This window comes from Mauremys reevesii, linkage group 1 (assembly GCF_016161935.1).
Source record: "Mauremys reevesii isolate NIE-2019 linkage group 1, ASM1616193v1, whole genome shotgun sequence".
In the NCBI taxonomy this organism is placed as follows: domain Eukaryota; kingdom Metazoa; phylum Chordata; order Testudines; family Geoemydidae; genus Mauremys; species Mauremys reevesii.
The window spans coordinates 94005856-94027811 of record NC_052623.1 but is presented as its reverse complement, the minus strand read 5'-3'; positions in this window follow the sequence as shown (position 1 = coordinate 94027811).

Sequence of the window (21956 nt, the reverse complement as noted above, 5' to 3'; positions counted from 1 at the left end):
GGTGAACCTCATGCCAGAGGTTGCCAACCCCTGGACTACATATTTTGCTATCTATGCCTGAATTTGTAGTACCATAAAATAAGGTAGAAAGGTAATTATCTGGGGAGGAGCATGGAAAATTAAAACAGAGACAAAGGAGAGACAAGAGTGAATATAGAGGGAAACCAAAACAGAATCTTATAAGTCTGTATACTAATGCAAGAAGTAATTGGAATAAACAGGGGAATAAGGACAACCTCTGAGGATAGGACAAAAAGCAATGGGCATAAATGTTAGCAATGGCAGTTTAGGTTGGACATTAAGAAAATCTTCTTAATTATAAAGGTAGTTAAGCACTGGAATAAATTTCCTAGAGAGGCAGTGGAATCTCTATCATTGGTGGAACTTTAAGAACAGGTTAGACAAACACCTGCCAGAAATAGTCTAGTTATTATGTAGTTCTTCCTTGAGTGCAGTGGGCTGGATTAGATGACCTATTTTGTCCATTCCAGTCCTACATTTCTATGAGTCTATGACTCTATATTAGGAAAATCTTTCTAAGTACAAGGATTGTTATCTAGTGGAATGGGTTACCAAGAGAGGTTTTTAAGAACAGGTTAGGTCTGGGTATGCTTGTTCCTGCCTCAGATGACCTCTTGATGTCCCTTTTAGCCCTACATTTCTATGATTTTGTTTACTAAAATATGGCTCCCAATACAATGTTAATTTCAGGAGGCCAGAGCTAACTAGAGGAAGAACTCCAGTTTTTATCATATTCCAGATGAAGATTTTATACTCCCTAAAACTCCCTCTACATTTGAATTTCAACTTCTGGGTTTGATTATATTAAATTATACATAGTTTCAAATTGGTATATTAAATTATATTCAGTTTTAAATTGGTACATTCTTTTTATTTAAATTCATGTCCTGCTTGATTAAGAAAGCATAGCCGGTATAGTCTACTGTTCCTTTAGATTTTATTTATTTATTAGGATCAATAATTAGGATTTATTTATTGGTATTTGGGTTTTTTTTAATGTTGTCAACATTAAGTCCAGCATTACTTCATCTCTGCAGATAACGTGGAAATACTTTATATCAGGCATTCTAAAAGTTGATCTCTGCTTTTTAAAGAAGATATTAATGCATTAAAACAATACAGTAATCTAATGATCTATGCTCTCAAATTCATGAAAAAGTTGCACAGATATCATTGACTGGCACTGTTCCTAAAACCAAAAATATGTTCATGCTCAGTTAAATTGGTTTCACTTCAAAACTGTGGCTTCTTCTTTGATATTTTTCATTTACTATACTTGTCAGTTCTAACACGATATTTTTCTCTTTATAAATATTTTCACAAATTTATTCTTATCTTTTCTTGAACATAACACTGAGGCTACCATGACTCATTTCTTTGTCCTCTCTGGAAATAGATTATTTAAGTTTTTCTCTGGTAGCTATCCTTCACAATAGCATAAATACATTAAAGTTGGTTACAAACACTGCTGCCTTACTACAAGTAGGAACTCAAATTGGTTTGACTAACTTTTATATGCACCCTATGTACCAATATGTTTACAAAGTCATTAAGTATATTACTAATAGTGTATTTTCCTCTTTTTTCATAGTCATCCTCTATCCTTTTTGTTTTCTGTTTTCTAATATCGCTACTGTTGTCAGAGTTGTACCGGTGTGGTGCTTTGCTCTCTCCTTGTTGATATCACTCAGCTGCGTGCGTGAGTTCCCTCTGTGTGCTGCCCCAGCTCTGCGCAGATAGCTGACACAGCAGACCCGACAAACCCCCAATAACCACAGAGTCCAGTAAGATGAAAAGTCACGTCAACTGGGTTTATTGCGACCTCGGACACAATGGCAGTTCCCCGTAGATTACTTAGTCTACCGGGCATACTACGAGAAAGTGCCTCTTGGCAATGAACTCAGCTCAGTCAGTGGCGGGATTTTCCACTGCCCCCTAGGCTGGACAAAGACACCACCCCAAGGATGCATTCTTATACACAGATACAAACAAATTACACATCACACCTGACGTATTGAGGTGCAACCCCTCTACGTAGCAAGGTACAACCCCTCTACGTATTAAGGTGCCGCCTCTCACCTTGTACATGTTGGTTCGATCAAAACAACTCTATCCATCATTTTACCCTTTTGCCCCTGTCATTGGGATGGGTCGACCTGTCCTTCTGTTATCTATGGAATGTTTCAGTATAGTGTGTTCTAATGCTGTGTTTATACTTTAATATGCTAGGTGAATATGTGTTTATGCAGCATCAGCTCTTTTCCTGCCAGCTTCTGTGAACCGGGCCTGCCCCTGGCTCACAGCTTAACTTTGCTTTATGTTAGCAAAGTCTTGACCATTACTTTAGTTCAGGCCTCAGGCCTTATACCGGGCCTTTATCAGGGCCTGCACTTACTACACCTACTAATAATTGCTTATCTTTAAGGAGTATTGAGCATTTGCAAACTATGAACCCAAAGTATTATGTAGAATTTGTTATCACTGAAAAGTGCATATATAATTAGGGAATAACTCATAAATTGCTAAACCATGACTAAAACAAGTCAACCATAATAAATGCTGATAAAGTCTTGCTACCACTCCATTCTCTCATGCATTCTGTATGTATTTTACAGACAAACTGTTTTGTTGTAATATTTTGGAAAGTTCTTTAAAAATGTTTTTTGATAGGCCTATTTTGATCCCTCGATCTGTAAATTCACATGCCTCGGCAGCCGTGAATTGAACAGTAGTGTGAGAACAATAAAAATCTCTAAAAATTACCTACACAGAGTTTTCTATACCAAAAATATTGTGACTATAAATAAATAATAAATAAAATATTGTGACAATAAGTATTGTGGATATAACTTGAGAAAGTCTAAAGCTCAGCGAGAATGTCAGGTGTCCCATTGGGAAGAGATTCTTTTTCCATTGCTAGAAATCTCCTGGCTTTAGCCCTTCAAGATTATGTAATATCAGATTTCAAATCTGTGACTTCTTTAAGTTGAGGAAAGTTGTTCCTCGCCCAGGATTCAATTTTCATCATCCTGAAAATTGGACAGCTATCACTGTAGAGGAAAAATCCATATTTAGGGAAACCTTTCCTTTGGGAGATAGATTTTCTAAAAACAGATGGTGCTCAAAAGTTTGGAATGTTAGAATAGGTCCCAGGGAAGATGAGTTAGTAGGCCAATAGCAGATGAGGTGGTCAAAATTGCATTGTAAATGCACCTATCACATAACTCTGCAGTTTAACCCATGACTATAACCTCTTTATATGTTCTGGAGACAAAAGCTATGTACATGCACTGTTCTCTGTTTATGACAAGGCTTAATGGAAAGGTCATTGAACTGAACACAGTGGCAGACGTAGCCTCGCTATTCACAGGTTGCACTCCTCCTGCACCAATGCTGTCATTTCCTTCTTGCCCTGCCAAGGGGGTATCAACCATGTGCAGCAGCACCCTCCATCCTGGCATCACATTCCTATTCCTGGACTGGGGGAGAGGGGAGGCCCCAGGTAGAATGAGGTGGGGAGAAAGCCAACTCCTCACTTATCCAGCAATGGTGGCTTTTGAACCATGGGGTTGGGCCCAGCTCCTGTCTTTGGGCATTGTGGCCCCATATGCCACACCACACACTGAAATTTACTCGTCTCCTTCCCCCACCCCGTCATGATGCACCATAACAGAATGGTGCTGTGACCCCATATGCCATGTTGCACTGGAGAGAGGATCCAGATTCAGCCTTGCAGTACAGGAGCCATCACTGCCAAGTGAGCATGGGCAGGGCTTCTGCACCAGCTTCTTCCCTCTGCACTAGGCCAGGATTAGGGCTGAGGAGGGTATATTATGATACTACCAATGTTGAGCTGAATAAAAAAAGGAAAGGTAGGGAGAGAAGGTGAGAAACCATAGTTAAGTTGCTATGGGCAATAATAATTCAACAACATTATCTAGACCCAATAGAATGACATGGGTGGCAGTGGCAGATAAGTGGAATATAGAACTAGTTGGTGGAAGGTACTTACACACATGCTTAACTAACTTTAAGTATATGAGTAGCTCAGTTAACTTCAATGGGACAAGTTGTGTGTGCTTAGAGTTAAGTGTGTGCTTTCAGTGCTTTGCTGAATTGAGTTTCTGGAGACTAATTGCACGCTCACCCATTAAAAAAGTAATTTGAAATGTTAATTTGCTTAATGTGCATTTGTATTTTTAATTAAATGTTAAAGCCATACCACACAATTGTTGAGAAAGGTGCTTTGTCATTAACCAGTATGATATAAAATGGGGCAGCTTTGTTATTACCTAACTAAAACCCATTTTGTTGACCATGTTCAACCACTTAGCCTGTTAATTGCTGTCATATTATTACAGGTATTATGGTCCAGATTGCATTAGTTGCTTCTCCCATATTTAGAAGTATCCTAGCAACTCTCCCTCTTTCTCCTCTCCACTCTTCCATTTGACTTGTGACTCCAGTGCACATCAGCATTTCAGGGAAGCTGCATTATTTTTCTATTAAATTAATCCCCAATACACTGTCTTTTGCAGATGAATGTCAACCAAGAAAGCTAATTTTCCTCTGGAAACGCCAGTGTCAAAATAGCATCTGAATAGAAAATACTGAATCATCAGGAAAAATAACCACAAACATTACTAAAAATAGGCAGTTGAGCCAGAGATTAACTAAGATGTATCACTCACAACATACTTACTTCAATTTTATTCTTTAAAAGCTGTAAAAACTGAAGGCCAGATCCTCAGGTGATGTAAATTTACACCAGTTGAGGATGTGAAAGTTATATTTTCCCCCATAGCAGAGATGATACCTTTAAACTAGATATCAGAGGGGTAGCCATGTTAGTCTGGATCTGTAAAAGCAGCAAAGAGTCCTGTGGCACCTTATAGACTAACAGACGTATTGGAGCATTGGACTCTTTGCTGCTTAAACTAGATAATGACACTAAAGAGCTCGTGATTATTTTTTTTAATCAGAAAAAGAGAACCGACAACATTGTTTGAACCATGTTTCAAACAAAAGACTATATTCCAATGACCACATTCAGGCATAATTCCTGATGAATCTCAGTGAAACTTCAATTCAGAAAAGTACGTATACATGCTTGACTTTAAGCATATACGTAAATAGTCCTATTGAAGCCATCTCCTGAAAGGATGACTCTCCTAGAAAGAAAACTCACTTTCAGGTTTGGATAATGAATTAACACAGTTTACTATATTTTTAAGTTGAAAATGTTCATGAGTTTGCAAATAATAAGGAATTATATTTTTGTCTTACATGCATAGGGTGGGAGTAAGTGATAGTTAGGCCCTATACAAAAACAGTTTAACACAAATTTGCAAAGCTGTCTTGAAAGTTTGTGAGGCAAAATATATTCTATACTATCGTACATGATGATGAAGGTGATTTTTTTTTGCAACAACAACAACAACTACAACAACAACACATCTTTCCTCGGGTGTAGAACATAATTTTGTAAGGCTATGTTGGGATTATAGGGGGGAACATCAACTCAGATCTATAATCATGGCAGCTTTATGTTAACAAATGCAGAAGTCCTACTATCAATGTAATGGAAATAAGAAAGATCTTGTGTCAGATCCAATTATTTCAATAGGATATGCACTTAAAATTTATATACATTTATAAGAGAAAAAACATACCTGACTTGTCACATCATCTGATTTTGAATAATCTTCGTGTCAAGCCACATTGTCCATATATTGTAGCCTATTCCAAATAACTTTATTTAAATATTTAAATGAAAGAATTGTAGATGTAAATAATCTTGAAATGGATTATCCAGTGATATCTCAAACTAGAGAAGGCTTCCTCCCTCTTTCTTTTTAAGCAACTCAACTTTAAAGTGTTAAAAAGAATCTCCTAGAGCAGTGTTTCCCAAACTTGGGACGCTGCTTGCGCAGGGGAAGACCCTGGCGGGCTGGGCCAGTTTGTTTACCTGCCACATCCGCAGGTCCGGCCTATCACAGCTCCCACTGGCCGTGGTGCGCTGCTCCAGGCCAATGGGGGCTGCTGGAAGCGGTGCGGGCTGAGGGACGTACTGGCTGCCACTTCCATCAGCTCCCATTGGCCTAGAGTGGTGAACCGCGGCCAGTGGGAGCCGCAATCGGCCAAACCTGCGGATGTGCAGGTAAACAAACCGGCCCAGCCCACCAGGGACTTTCCCTGCATAAGCGGCGTCCCAAGTTTAAGAAACACTGTCCTAGAGAAATACAAATGAATATCAGAGAGAAAAACTTACTCTAAACCAAACTATTTTTGCTTTGTTCTTCTTTGTCTAAAGTGATAGAGAATGAGCTATGAGAAAACAATAGCCCATTGATTGGGGATTGATTTCTCAAGCACTTCAATGAAAGACTCTAGACCCAGTTCCCTGCCTAAAAATTATATTGGTCCATTGCTAGATGGAAATGGTAGAATTGTCAATAAAATAAAGAGAATATAGAAGGGTTCAATAAATATTTATGTTCTGCATTTGTGAAAAAATAATGTGATTCCAACAGTAACTCAGGAGGATGTTAAACAACATCTACTAAATTCAGACATTTAAAATCAGCAGATCCATTGAGATAACTTGTATCCAAGAGTTTTAAAAGAGCTGTCCATGGAGCTCACTGGACTGTTAATATTGATTTTCAATACCTCTTGGAACATGGGGGAAGTTTCAGAAGACTGGAAGAAAACTAATACTGTGCCCATATTTAAAAAGAGTAAAAAGGATGTTCTAGGTCAGGGGTCGGCAACCTCTGGCATGCGGCTCACCAGGGTAAGAACGCTGGCGGGCCGGGCCAGTTTGTTTACCTGCCGCATTGGCAGGTTCGGCCAACCACAGATCCCACTAGCCGCGGTTTGCCGTCCCAGTCCAGTGCGGGCTGCGGGAAGCAGTGCGGGCTGAGGGATGTGCTTCCCGCCACCCCCATTGGCCTGAGACTGTGAACCGTGGCCAGTGGGAGCCGCGATCCACTGAATCTGCCAACGTGACAGATAAACAAACTGGCCTGGCCCGCCAGGGTTCTTACCCTGGTGAGCCACATGCCAGAGGTTGCCAACCCCTGTACTAGGTAATTATGGGCCTGTCAGTATGACATTGATTGTGGGCAAAAAAATACAATGACGGATACAGGACTTAATAAACAGTTAAAGGATGGTAGTATAATTAATGCCAATCAACATGAGTTTGTGTAAAATAACCCTGTGAAACTAACTAACTATCATATATTTTATGATATTGCAAATGTGATTGACAAAGGTAATAGTATTAATACAATATCCTTAGATTTCTGTAAGATATTTAAATTAGAAAGATACACAATACACAATGCACACATGAAATGCAAAGGATTCTAATACAATTACACTTTAATTAGGTAAAAAAATAAAACATTTTGTGACCCAGACCCTTGGTGCCAACTGGCAAAGGGTGCAGGGGATGCACAACATTTTTAGAGAGATCCTCTGAGTTGATATCTGCATAACAGTTCACCATAGGGTGGCATGTAGGGACTGTACTCTGAGAGTAAAGACAAAGGATTGATCTGGTACATCTATGGGGCCAAGAAAACACAAGGCATCCTTCACCAGAAAGGCAAACTGACAGCATTTTTATCTCCTGAAAGGAAGATCACAGCCAACCGGGCTATAACACATTATTCTGAGTGAGAAATACTCTAAAAGACATGAAAGTATCTTGTTGATTAAGTCTAGATTTCTAAAATGTTAGAATGTTATGACTTGATTTTATATGTAACCATTTGTTTCCAATACTTCTATTTCAGGGATTGTCAACCTTTGCTTCACACACAGCACTTAAATTTGTTTACAGGGAAATCAAGTATAAGTTTATTTAAGAAAACATAGAGAGTCAAGTAGTAGCGATGGGCCCATGATTGGCTGAATCTGCGGACGCGGCAGTAAACAAACCGACCCGGCCCACCAGGGAGCTTACCCTGGCGAGCCGAGTGCCAAAGGTTGATGATCCCTGTTCTACTTGCTACTACTTGACTATAGTAGTTAAATAAACTTATATTTGATTTCCCTGTAAAGAAATTTAAGTGCTGTGTGTGAAGCAAAGCTGTAATCTGACATGGAACTTTGTGGTTTATTGTTTCTTTGGAAGTAGGAAATCTGAGTGTACTGCAAGTGACCAATGAACCAGAGGCTGGACACTCCAGGGAGATGCTTGGAGAAGTCAAATGTTGGGCTGTGCCAATCACTAACCTATATAACAGTAGGCCAGTGAGGCCTAGAGGGTAATGCTTGTGTTGTCCATGGGCAATGGAGTTGGGCAGCTGACCCACAACAGGCACAAACAAGGCTTCCTCAAACTCAGCTAAGGCAAGCCAAGCTAAGGCAAGGTGATAGTGAGATATTCCCAAGAAACATCACACATCTATATACCATTCCTCTCCTCAGTTATCTCACTCTTGCACATTCTTTGGGATTTGGTCAGAGTCCTTGGGTGTGTCCAGGATTTCCCTCCTGCACCTGGCTTCTCCTCTAAATAATGGCTTCTCTTTCTCCCACCTCCATTTGAAGCCATCTTCCTTCAACTCTTTCTCCCCAAAAAATGGGAATGAGAGTCCCTTTACTTTATAAAAAGTGATAAAGAGTCCTGTGGCACCTTATAGACTAACAGACGTATTGGAGCATAAGCTTTCGTGGGTGAATACCCACTTCATCAGATGCATGCATCAGATGCAGCAATGCTAGTCCTTCTCTCTATCTGAACCAAATCTGAACTACTTTTTTCAAAAGTTGAGCTTCATTTCACCTGCCCAACTGTCTTAGAGCCAGGAACAGGAACTAGGAGTCAGAGCCAAGGGTCAGAACTGGAATCAAGAACCAGGAGAGAAGTCAGAGCTTAGAGCTGGAGTTAGAAGCTGGACAAGGGAGCAAAGCTGGAGCAAATTGGATTGGACAGGAACGAGTACAGCTGAGGACAAAGCAGGTACAGGAGAGATCACAGCTCTGTAAGCATTGAACAGTCAGCAATCTGCCACTGTTGAGCTTAAATGCAGATCTGTTGTCTCCTTGCAGCAAATTGGGTGGGCCAGCTATTCAGCTTATTCTGCTGCAGCCTAGCTAGGAACACTAATTGGCCTAAGAGCTGAGCTGGCTATCTCGAGGCTCACCTGAGGGAATTCAGGCTCCAAGTACCTGTCAGTACCCCTCCTTCCCTTTCAGGGGTGCTTTCTAGGGGCCTCAGCCCAGGATTCTCCAGATGGGCTCAATGAAAGTCCCATATTAACCTTGGTGCATAAATGTTTTTGGCCTGTTTCCAGAACTGGTCATCAGGACCTCCCTGTCCACCCAGTAATGAAGCTTGCCCTGAGCTTCTTTGGAGTCATGAATCTATTGGACAAGGTATTCTTCCTGCCCATGGGCTGTTATGGGAGGTAGCTGCAGGTTGGATTGACCCAGAAATGGATTCTTTAGGTAAGGTTTAAGAGGGAGATTTGGAACATAGGATGGGTCTTAATTGATTCTGGTAATCAAATCATGAATGTCACCTTAATATGTTCAAGAATAATTTAGGGACTAGATATCGGTGATCTAACTTAGCCTATGGTCAGGTGTATTTGAAATTCCTGGTTGATAACCAGACCTTGTTCCCAACACTAAAGTTAGGTGTGGCCTAGCAGCCTCAGTTGGCATGACGCTTGTGGATTTCTTTCCCAGCCTATAGGTGTTCCATAAATTCTTGTTGTATGTGTTGCAGATGGGTGACAAGGTCTGTAACAGCAGGGACTGGAAAGTCTATGTGGAATTATGGGTGAAAACAGGGATGAAAGTCATAATTGGCTTAGAAAGGGCTCTGTCAGGGGAACCATGAATTAAATTGATAAGAACATAAGAACATAAGAATGGCCGTACCAGGTCAAACCAAAGGTCCATCTAGCCCAGTATCTGTCTACTGACAGTGACCAATGCCAGGTGCCCCAGAGGGAGTAAACCTAACAGGCAATGATTAAGTGATATCTCTCCTGCCATCCATCTCCATCCTCTGATGAACAGAGGCTAAGGACACCATTCTTTACCTTCTTGGCTAATAGCCATTTATGGACTTAGCCACCATGAATTATCCAGTTCCCTTTTAAACATTGTTATAGTCATAGCCTTCACAACCTCCTCAGGTAAGGAGTTCTAGAAGTTGACTGTGCGCTGCATGAAGAAGAACTTCCTTGTATTTGTTTTAAACCTGCTGCCTATTAATTTCATTTGGTTATCCCTAGTTCTTGTATTATGGGAATAAGTAAATAACTTATCCTTATGCACTTTCTCAACATCACTCATGATTTTATATACCTCTATCATGTCCCCCCTTAGTCTCCAATTTTCCAAGCTGAAGAGTCCTAGCCTCTTTAATCTTTCCTCGTATGGGACCCTCTCCAAACCCCTAATTATTTTAGTTGCCCTTTTCTGAACATTTTCTAGTGCTAGAATATCTTTTTTGAGGTGAGGAGACCACATCTGTACACAGTATTCGAGATGTGGGCATACCATGGATTTATATAAGGGCAATAATATATTCTCAGTCTTATTCTCTATCCCCTTTTTAATGATTCCTAACATCCTGTTTACTTTTTTGACCATCTCTGCACACTGCATGGACATCTTCAGAGAACTATCCACGATGACTCCAAGATCTTTTTCCTGACTCGTAGCTAAATTAGCCCCCATCATATTGTATGTATAGTTGGGGTTATTTTTTCCAATGTGCATTATTTTACATTTATCCACATTAAATGTCATTTGCCATTTTGTTGCCCAATCACTTAGTTTTATGAGATCTTTTTGAAGTTCTTCACAATCTGCTTTGGTCTTAACGATCTTGAGTAGTTTAGTATCATCTGCAAACTTTGCCACCTCACTGTTTACCGCTTTGTCCAGATCATCTATGAAAAAATTGAATAGGATTGGTCCTAGGACTGACCCTTGGGGAACACCACTAGTTACCCCTCTCCATTTTGAGAATTTACCATTTAGTCCTACCCTTTGTTCCCTGTCTTTTAACCACTTCTCAATCCATGAAAGGACCTTCCCTTTTATCCCATGACAGCTTAATTTACGTAAGAGCTTTTGGTGAGGGACCTTGTCAAAGGGTTTCTGGAAATCTAAGTACACTATGTCCACTGGATCCCCCTTGTCCACATATTTTTGACCCCTTCAAATAACTCTAATAGATTAGTAAGACACGATTTCCCTTCACAGAAACCATGTTGACTATTGCTCAACAGTTTATGTTTTTCTATGTGTCTGACAATTTTATTCTTAACTATTGTTTCGACTAATTTGCCCAGTACCGACGTTAGACATACCGGTCTGTAATTGCCGGGATCACCTCTAGAGCCCTTTTTAAATATTGGCATTACATTAGCTAACTTCCAGTCATTGGGTACCGAAGCCGATTGAAAGGACAGGTTACAAACCTTAGTTAATAGTTCCGCAACTTCACATTTGAGTTCTTCCAGAACTCTTGGGTGAATGCCATCCGGTCCTGGTGACTTGTTAATGTTGAGTTTATCAATTAATTCCAAAACCTCCTCTAGTGACACTTCAATCTGTGACAGTTCCTCAGATTTGTCACCTACAAAAGCCAGCTCAGGTTTGGGAATCTCCCTAACATCCTCAGCCGTGAAGACTGAAGCAAAGAATCCATTTAGTTTCTTCACAATGACTTTATCGTCTTTAAGCGCTCCTTTTGTATTATGATCGTTAAGGGGTCCCACTGGTTGTTCAGCAGGCTTCCTGCTTCTGATGTACTTAAAAAACATTTTGTTATTACCTTTGGAGTTTTTGGCTAGCCATTCTTCAAACTCCTCTTTGGCTTTTCTTATTACATTCTTGCACTTAAAGAAAGTGCATAAGGATAAGTTATTTACTTATTCCCATAATACAAGAACTAGGGGTCACCAAATGAAATTAATAGGCAGCAGGTTTAAAACAAATAAAAGGAAGTTCTTTTTCACGCAGCGCACAGTCAACTTGTGGAACTCCTTACCTGAGGAGGTTGTGAAGGCTAGGACTATAACAATGTTTAAAAGGGAACTGGATAAATTCATGGTGGCTAAGTCCATAAATGGCTATTAGCCAGGATGGGTAAGGATGGTGTCCCTAGCCTCTGTTCATCAGAGGATGGAGATGGATGGCAGGAGAGAGATCACTTGATCATTGCCTGTTAGGTTCACTCCCTCTGGGGCACCTGACATTGGCCACTGTCGGTAGACAGATACCGGGCTAGATGGACCTTTGGTCTGACCCGGTACGGCCTTTCTTATGTTCTTATGAGTTTATATTAAATTTGGTTTTGTGCTTCCAAAGTATAGTGATTTCTCACTCTTTATATGCTCTTAGGACCCCTACAGATAGCACAGTTGTTGGGTCAAACTTCCTTACCCAACAACAGTCGAGAAGAGGGTGTTTTGCTGTTACAAGTTAAACTTTATGCTGGGATGCCAAAAACTATTAATTTAGATTCAATATATGGGTTAGAGGCATTAATATAAACTTGGTTACTGTTTCATATTAAACAAGGTTAATGGCAGGGGTCAGCAACGTCTGGCATGCGGCTTGCCAGGGTAAGCACCCTGGTGGCCCGGCCAGTTTGTTTACCTGCCACGTCGGCAGGTTCAGCAGACCATGGCTCCCACTGGCCGTGGTTCACCGTCCCAAGCCAATGTGGGAGTCGGGAAGCGGCGCGGGCGAGGGATGTGCTGGCTGCGGCTTCCTGCCACCCCCATTGGCCTGGGACGGCGAACCGCGGCCAGTGGGAGCCGCGGTCCGCCGAACCTGCTGACGCAGCATGTAAACAAACTGGCCCGGCCCACCAGGGTGCTTACCCTGGTGAGCCATGTGCCAGAGATTGCCGACCCCTGGTTTAGGGTTTAGTATACAGAGATTTAAGATTGTTTAGTATTATGGTAAATATACTACTATTTACTAGATACAAATATAGTATAAAATAGTATAAAATATACTACTAGATAAATAAAAGGAGGAAAATATTTAAAGCATTTGAAATGTAAAGTATTAAAATAGACTTTTCTACATATTTTGGAAAATAATTTTTAGAAGGAAAACTTGCTTGTTTGACAATTTTTACATGGTATTAAAGATGGTAAAAACTGTCTTTTTGGGTAACAGAGAACTTAGTTGAGATGGGCTAGCACTCTTGTTGCTGTTAAAGATTATTTTAAAAATAAATAGATGGTGTTTGACATTTAGCTTGAGCTGGTGATCGCAATGTCATCTGTGTTTCTTTTTTGGCCCAATTGAATCAGGACATAGTTTAGCATTAGGATGAAGAAAATCTGGGGTCCCAGGAGACACTAAGGGTGTCATGATGATGAAGCTTGTTTTAGTACCTTTTTTTTCTTTTTTTAAAGGACTTATAAAGGGAGTGATGAGCAGAATATCTTTTTATTATTATTATTATTGTGTTTATTAATTAGACTTTTTATATACTAATTGTGGTAGATTTTTAAAAATTATTTATTAAGCATGATTTTACTTTAGGTATTGAGTTACATTAGTAGGCTTTTTTGTTTGGACTAATTTAGTTTTATGTGGGGAGTTGCACTTTTCATTACTAATTGTTATTATAGGTTACACTGGTCTACAATCGTCTGCTTCAGAGATAAAATGTGATATTTATTATGTATTTTGATGCGCTGAATTCAAATATGACAATTAAAACAACTGATTGGCTACTGTTTCTAAGTTATTTAAGTTTTTACATTTTATGTCTATGTACATTGTGTAGATAGTAGAGTTTTAATCATAAATTGTAAACCTAGGTCTTTTCATGAGTTTATGGTTGCTTTACATGATAATATTTCACCTGTCCTGTTTATGTAACACTTTAAAAATAAGCAAAAGGGTTATATAAATAAAATTCATTATGAAACAAAAGGCAAAAAACTATTATGTACATAGTTTAGTCCTATTCAGTGTCTACTCGGCGCTTCTTGGCTTGTCTCTTGTATTCATTAAATGGAGCATCTCTTATCACTGTCCAGCAATAGTCTGCAAGCATTGATGGGCTCCATTTGCCCTGATAGCGTTTCTCCATTGTTGCAATGTCCTGATGAAATCGCTCGCCGTGCTCGTCGCTCACTGCTCCGCAGTTCGGTGGAAAAAAATCTAGATGAGAGTGCAGAAAATGTATCTTTAGTGACATGTTGCAACCAAGGCTTTTGTATGCCTTGAGGAGGTTTTCCACCAACAACCTGTAGTTGTCTGCCTTGTTGTTTCCGAGAAAATTTATTGCCACTAACTGGAAGGCTTTCCATGCCGTCTTTTCCTTGCCACGCAGTGCATGGTCAAATGCATCATCTCGAAGAAGTTCACGAATCTGAGGACCAACAAAGACACCTTCCTTTATCTTGCTTCACTTAACCTTGGAAATTTTCCACGGAGGTACTTGAAAGCTGCTTGTGTTTTGTCAATGGCCTTGACAAAGTTCTTCATCAGACCCAGCTTGATGTGTAAGGGTGGTAACAAAATCTTCCTTGATTCAACAAGTGGTGGATGCTGAACACTTTTCCTCCCAGGCTCCAATGACTGTCGGAGTGGCCAATCTTTCTTGATGTAGTGGGAATCTCTTGCACGACTATCCCATTCGCAGAGAAAACAGCAGTACTTTGTGTATCCAGTCTGCAGACCAAGCAAGAGAGCAACAACCTTCAAATCGCCACAAAGCTGCCACTGATGTTGGTCCTAGTTTATGCACCTCAAAAGTTGTTTCATGTTGTATAGGTTTCCTTCATATGGACTGCATGATCAACTGGAATTGATGGCAAAACATTGCCATTATGCAGTAAAACAGCTTTAAGACTCGTCTTCGATGAATCAATGAACAGTCTCCACTCATCTGGATCGTGAACGATGTTGAGGGCTGCCATCACACCATTGATGTTGTTGCAGGCTACAAGATCACCTTCTATGAAGAAGAATGGGACAAGATCCTTTGGACGGTCACGGAACATGGAAACCCTAACATCACCTGCCAGGAGATTCCACTGCTGTAGTCTGGAGCCCAACAACTCTGCCTTACTCTTGGGTAGTTCCAAATCCCTGACAAGGTCATTCAGTTCACCTTGTGTTATGAGGTATGGTTCAGAGGAGGAGGATGGGAGAAAATGTGGGTCCTGTGACATTGATGATTCAGGACCAGAAGTTTCATCCTCTTCCTCTTCCTTGTTTGACTCAAGTGAGAATGATTCTGGTGCATCAGGAACCGGCAGTCCTTCTCCATGGGGTACTGGGCGTATAGCTGATGGAATGTTTGGATAATGCACAGTCCACTTTTTCTTCTTTGACACACCTTTCCCAACTGGAGGCACCATGCAGAAGTAACAATTGCTGGTATGATCTGTTGGCTCTCTCCAAATCATTGGCACTGCAAAAGGCATAGATTTCCTTTTCCTGTTCAACCACTGGCGAAGATTTGTTGCACAAGTGTTGCAGCATATGTGTGGGGCCCACCTCTTGTCCGGATCTCCAATTTTGCAGCCAAAATAAAGGTGATAGGCTTTCTTAACCATAGTGCTTATACTGCGCTTTTGTGATGCAAAAGTCACTTCACCACAAACATAGCAGAAGTTATCTGCACTGTTCACACAAGTACGAGGCATCTCTGCTCACTTTGGCTAAACAGAAATGTGTCCCTTTGCAAAATCAAACACTGACAAATAAGAGAGCACGACACTGTATGATTTCTAGAGCTGACATAGGGCAATTTGTTCAGCAGAGTGATGTAAGCTTCGTTATGATTGCATCATCCATGACTTCTAGGAATAACATGATGCAATTCATATCATGTATGACGCAATACCAGCTTCAGATTGCGTCATTCATTGTGTTGCCTAAAAAGCAAGTACTGTCCAAACCCAGTCATAGATTTATTCATAGATCTAGTCAAAGATGTATTTTAGTCATTTGTGGTTTAAATTGAGATCCCTTGCCTTTATAACTCACTTATCCTCCGCCATTCCCAAGTCAAGGGTCGTATATACTGACCCAATAGCATAACTTGAAAACTAGAGCCAATCAATAATTTTAAGCATCATTTTCATTCTCAGTGACCCAGAATTAGTAAAGTTTGACTACATTTATTTCAGAAGCATTTTGGCTGTAGAGCAATGTATTGTGACACATATGAACTCTTTATGTATTTTGTATAGTTGAGCTTATAATTAGAATGAATGTGTAGGCTTCATTATTGCAACTTTTTTTTTAATGAACCAGTTCCACCTAGGATTGCGCATTGGTTCATACAATTACAATTATAAAGAAAAACTTTATTTTAGTTTAAGCATACAGAAAAAAGGAAAAGAGGTTTATTTATTTTTTTTATTTAAAAATTGGAATTTTTCTTTTACTTGATTAAATATTACAAAAATACAAGCTTTTTAAGACCCCTTAAGAATTTACAGTTTACTTTATTTGTAGCTAAGACAAAACTTAAAATTGCTATTGCTATATGTTTTTAAGATACTTAAGAAAAAACTAGCTTTATTACATTCTTGGCTGCACTGTTACAATGAGTAAATATGGAGAAAACCTATTGATGAAACACCAGTAAAACCAAGGAAACATAGCCCCTGCACATCTCTTGGAGCTGAACACTCAGACATGGTGCATACCTTGTGTGGATCCGTAGATAGTGTTTCAGGCAATACAAATTACTTAAGGAACTCAATCATATTACAATGCAATTTGCATTTTGCTAGTTTAATATCCAGATGATTCTGGTGAAGCCTTTCCAAAACTTGGGATACAAATAGGTCATGAAGCACTAGATTATTGAAAAAAATAACCAAGAATATCCACAAGGTAGATAATGAAAAACTGATCTAACATGTCTCTGAAAGTGTCATTAATAAGAAATGGGAACATTGCAGTAGCATTGCACAGCCCAAAGGACATTACTAAGTATTCAAGTGTTTGTACTGGGTACAGAAGGCAGTCTTCCACTTCCTAGATACTGCCCAGGTTATAAGCCCCAGGTTATATTGTTCAGCTTGGCAAAGATTTTTGCAGAGTGCAGTCTCTCAAAGAGTTTGTTAATAAGTGGTAAGAGGTATCTGCTCCAAATGATAACCTTTTCTAAAGACCAATAGCACATGCAAGAGCACAAAGTGCTGTTCTTTTCAGCCATGAAGAAAATTGATGCCCTTACCAGGAAAGTGGATGGATTGATGAGTGCCTTTTCCAGATCTTTATGTAGATAATCTTGCAGCTTCTGCAATTCAGGTTCTGAGAAAGAGTAGATAAATCCAAAAGAGACCTCAGCCCCTGGCTGCAGGTTGGCAGGACAGTCATAGTTATGATGAGGTGGAAAGATATCAGCCAAAAAAGATAAATAAGGACAACCCAGGGAATTACAGAACAGTCAGCTAATTTCAGTAACTGGAATGATAATGGAGCAAATAATTAAGCAATCAATCAGCAAACATCTAGAAGATAATAAGGTGATACGTAACAGTCAGCATGGATTTGTCAAGAACAAATTGTGTCAAACCAAACCAAATAGCTTTCTTTGACAAGGTAGTAAGCCTTCTGGATACAGGTATGTAAACGGGTCGACTCACCCCTGCGGCGCCTCCTGCTGGTTGCTCTTTGTATTTAGCTCAGTCCAGCCCCGGAGCACCCTCTGCAGGCCGGTGATCCACCTGTTCGTAGGCCCCCGTGTCCCTCCCTGGACCCGGTGCCCTTTTACATTGGGCGCTGCCCCCTAGCAGTAACCCCTTTCTCTGGGTCTCCCCTCCTTAGGGAACCCTCACCCTCTACCCCTACCTTGCCTCAGTATTTGGCTACTGCCAGTCATTGTCTAGCCCCACACTCTGGGGCAGACTGCAGTCTCAGCCAACTCATCACAGGCAAAGTTGGGTTGGACCTGCTGCTTTGTCCTACCCCTGGGCTGCCCTCTGCAACCCACAGTACCTTTGGCCCACTGCTAGGCCGCAGCCTGGGGCTTTCTAGTGTAGCCCTGAGGATTAATCTGTTGGTCTGTATAAAATGTCTTTTTGATAAAAGTGTGTAGGCTGCATAGATTAATAGAAATTTGCAATAAGCTGTAATGCAAGATACCTAGAAGCTTCTAGGCCAGACATCCTGGCCCATTTCCTCTGTGATGCTGAAAGCAACCTTTAAGACCCTTACTCAGAAAAGTAATAATAGGAGACAAACCTACGCAAATTGTCTAGGGACTTTTTGAATATCTGCTAACCTTTCACCTAGTTAGGTGCAAAAGGAGGGTATTTCTGCCCACAAAATCTAACAAGTATACCACAAGATACGTAGATAGTCGTCATCCATACGCACATAAAAGGTCAACCTATGAAACAGGTACCCTTACCTTTCCATGGGGGAAAGACAAATTTGGGCATAGGAGGAAGGATTTCTCCCTATAAAAAGGGTGGCAATCCTCCATTAGGGCAGACGATACATCCAGCTATTTCCCATCGTCTCACCCCGACTCCCCTTTGAAGGCTGTCAACTACTGATGGTATTTCTTTTCACAGCTGTAAGTATGAACTTATTTCTGTTTTACTCTAAAGCATCTATACTAAGAAGGGTTTAACTCATAGCCAGTTTCTTTGTAACTTCCTCTAGCAGAGGCGTGAAATTCACTCTAGTGCTATTGCTACAAAGTGCATTAGAACTGTGTAATATCATATCATATCTCTTAAAGAACTGTGATATTTTGTAACTTTGTAATCTCATACTGCTTTTAACATTTTACATTTACTTCTTGTTTCATTGATTTTAAATAAAAGGTCTTGTTTGACTAATTCTGTCTCAGTAATAGTTTTTCTGCCACATACCCCAATCTCCTTGTATAAATTCTGTGAAGCCTGATTCAAGACGAACTTTATCTTCTGATCACACATATTGGCGAGCCATATCCATATTATTAATCTTTATCAATTATTATTAACATTCTTAATTAATTAGAAAATTAATTATTAAATAAAACTAAATTAAGTGGATAAATTCCACTGTCCCTACTAACCCTCCCCAAATCAGGCTACACTAGGCTGGAGCTCCCCAGCTCCTCAGCCTTTTCCCCAGCCCTGCTTCACTCAAGTATTCAGCCTCAAGCTAAGCAGCCAGGCCCATCCCTCTCTGAAGGCAGAGAGAGAGTGTCTGGCCTCTGGCTTCCCTGCCTTCTTATAAGGCCCTGCTTCTCAGTTTGGGGCGTGGCCCCCAGCTGCAGCCACTTCCTCAATCAGCCCAGCTTTTTGGAGCAGCAGCTCGCAAGCCCTGCTAGGCCACTTTTAAACCCCTTAAAAACCCCGGAGCAGGGAGTCCACCCTGCTACAAGGTAAAATTGGGGATATGGTATATCTTAACTTCAATAAGACTTTTGATATTGTCTCATATGAACTTCTCATAAACAACCTTAGGAAATACAACCTAGATTGAGCTATTATGAGGAGGGTGCATAACTGGTGGGAAAAACATTGTCTGGGTACACCACAAGAAGGATAGGAGACTTCTTATGGGTTTTAATCAGGCCACAACTTTATTATATAGATGTCTGGTACTACCCAGCAGATAAAGTGTACAGTGCAGGCAAATCCATGCTTATTCACATCAATTCTCCGGGGCTTCCACCAACCCCCCTTTGTTTCTATCCAGGTCCCCCAGACGACCCATGACTTGGAACTTATCATCCACCAGCCTCGCAAGAGGCCTAAGGAGGGCTATGAGAATGAGGGAGAGGGGGTGTTGGCTCCATGCTGTACCAGTCATGGGGGTCCCCGAACCCTCTCCCCCGTTCTTTTTCTTTATCCAGTACCTCCTTTTAAGTCCTTTACCAGGCCATTTATCTGGTCACTGGCTGCCCTTCCTATGGAGTTCCTGCACTGAACATCTGCCACAAGGAGGCGCCAGCCATTTGCTTGGCTGCCTCTTCCCAAACCCCACCAAGTTCCCAGACATCTGCAAATGGTCTCTTGGCTAGCAGCCCTACTGGGGAGAAAGAACCCATTTTCCCATGTGTGATCTGCAAAGGACACCAGCAGCTGCATTGTCCTTGACCTGGTAGTGCAGCAACCATCCTTAACGGAGGACTGCATAGACGACCCATTCTCTGGATCCTGGAATTGACAAGACTTCTTAAAAGAAAACAAAATAAACAACTTGTAAGCTGGAGCCAAAAAATCTGTATTTCGCCAACCACATCACATTCTGGGGTTCCAGAGAGCCTGCGGCAAACTGGAAATGAGACAAGGCGTCTGCTATACCATTATCCATGTCTGGCACGTGCTTGGAAGAAAAACACAAATGTTGAAGGTTAAGTATTGGAGAACAAATGCCCTTTCCAACTTTCCAATCCTGTGCGATCTGGAAGTTTGGAGATTGATAACCTCTACCACTGCCATATTGTCGCAACAACGGCACACCTGTATATTAGCCCCAAATTAATAATCATTTGTACCTCCACAATGGTACCCCCTTAAATTGACATAGAAAGCTTGTCCACATCCACAAGTCTTACTACATCTGTGTAGTGACTCGTATGTAATTGTGTGGTCTGACTATGCCAGCCGGTGCCACTGCCTGCCAGGCACCAAAAGCCTGCCCTGGGGCAATAACCCTGCAAGCAAAGTTAGGCTCAAAGCCCAAGTAGGTTAGTGTCATGAAAGGGGGCCTTTTGTTTTGTCCTTCACTAGGGGTTTTCCCTACTATTTAGCCGGAGCCTGAAATGTGTCCAACAGGTGAAAACACTCATTTGACCCAACTTGCGCTGCGAACAAAAAATGTGCAATTAATGAAATATTTGGTTTAGTCCCACTGACTGTACAAGTGCCAAGTGCAACATTGTACTAAATTTCTGAAAAGATGCTCAGGATACTCAACAGCCCATGGGCATAGCCTTGTCGAAATAAAATTGCTGGCAGTAGGTGTCTTAAACCATCACCATTATTAAATGCCCAGCAAATACTATTACAGGCCCAGGGCCCTTTTCGGGCTTGTTGCGGTATGAACAAACCCCTGGTGCCCTTAGTGTTATGCCCTTAAACCACAGTGTGTGATGCCACCTTAATACAGTTTGTGTTGCTGCCCTTAATGGAAACTGCTTATGACATGCCCCCAAACATATTGGGATGCCTGCCTAATTATATTCATATAATTAACAAAGGCAGGGCTGCTGTCTGGGTAGGCCTGTACCATAACACCCACCTAGATGACGAGGGAAGCCTCCCCATTTTTTCATGGTCTAGGCACCCTTGGCCTCTTGGGCAGTTTGCTGTTTTACTTGCCTTGTCCATGTGTACTGTCTGTGAACACCTTCCTCTGCCATAGGGATATTACATGCACTAATTGCCTGTGAGGATTCTATATTTAGTTGCACTGAGTAGGTGAATTCCCATCATGTAAGCTACCCCAGCATAACCATACTGCAAAGCCCTGCTCTCCCATAGGCCCTCCGGGAGAGTCTACCCTGTCCCCTGCAGTTACATGCCCTGATGGCCGATGAGTTGCCATGTGCCCCTTCCTTGTCCTACTGCTGAAACTTGAGCCCATGCTGGGCCTACCCTGTCACCCTGTGCAGAACCCTGACATCTAGCTGCCTGAAGCTGCTGTGGTAATTGCAAATTAGCTTGCAGCAGCTGTGTAATACTGTCAGTGCCCCCCACTGAAGGTGCCACCCCTAGGTGGGTCTGCCCAGGCTTCTCGACCTTCCACTCCTGGGCCCAGAATATTTAATACCCCAATCAGCTGACTCCTGTTCCCCTTAGGTGAACTCACTGAGTGACTGGTTGAACATGCTCCCTGCACCTGGCTGTGGCCCCTGCAACTACCACCCTTTGCCAGGCTGGAAGGCCGGATACCACCTCTGCCACCCATTTCCCCAACCTCTGTTTGGCTTAGATTACACTCACCCCCGG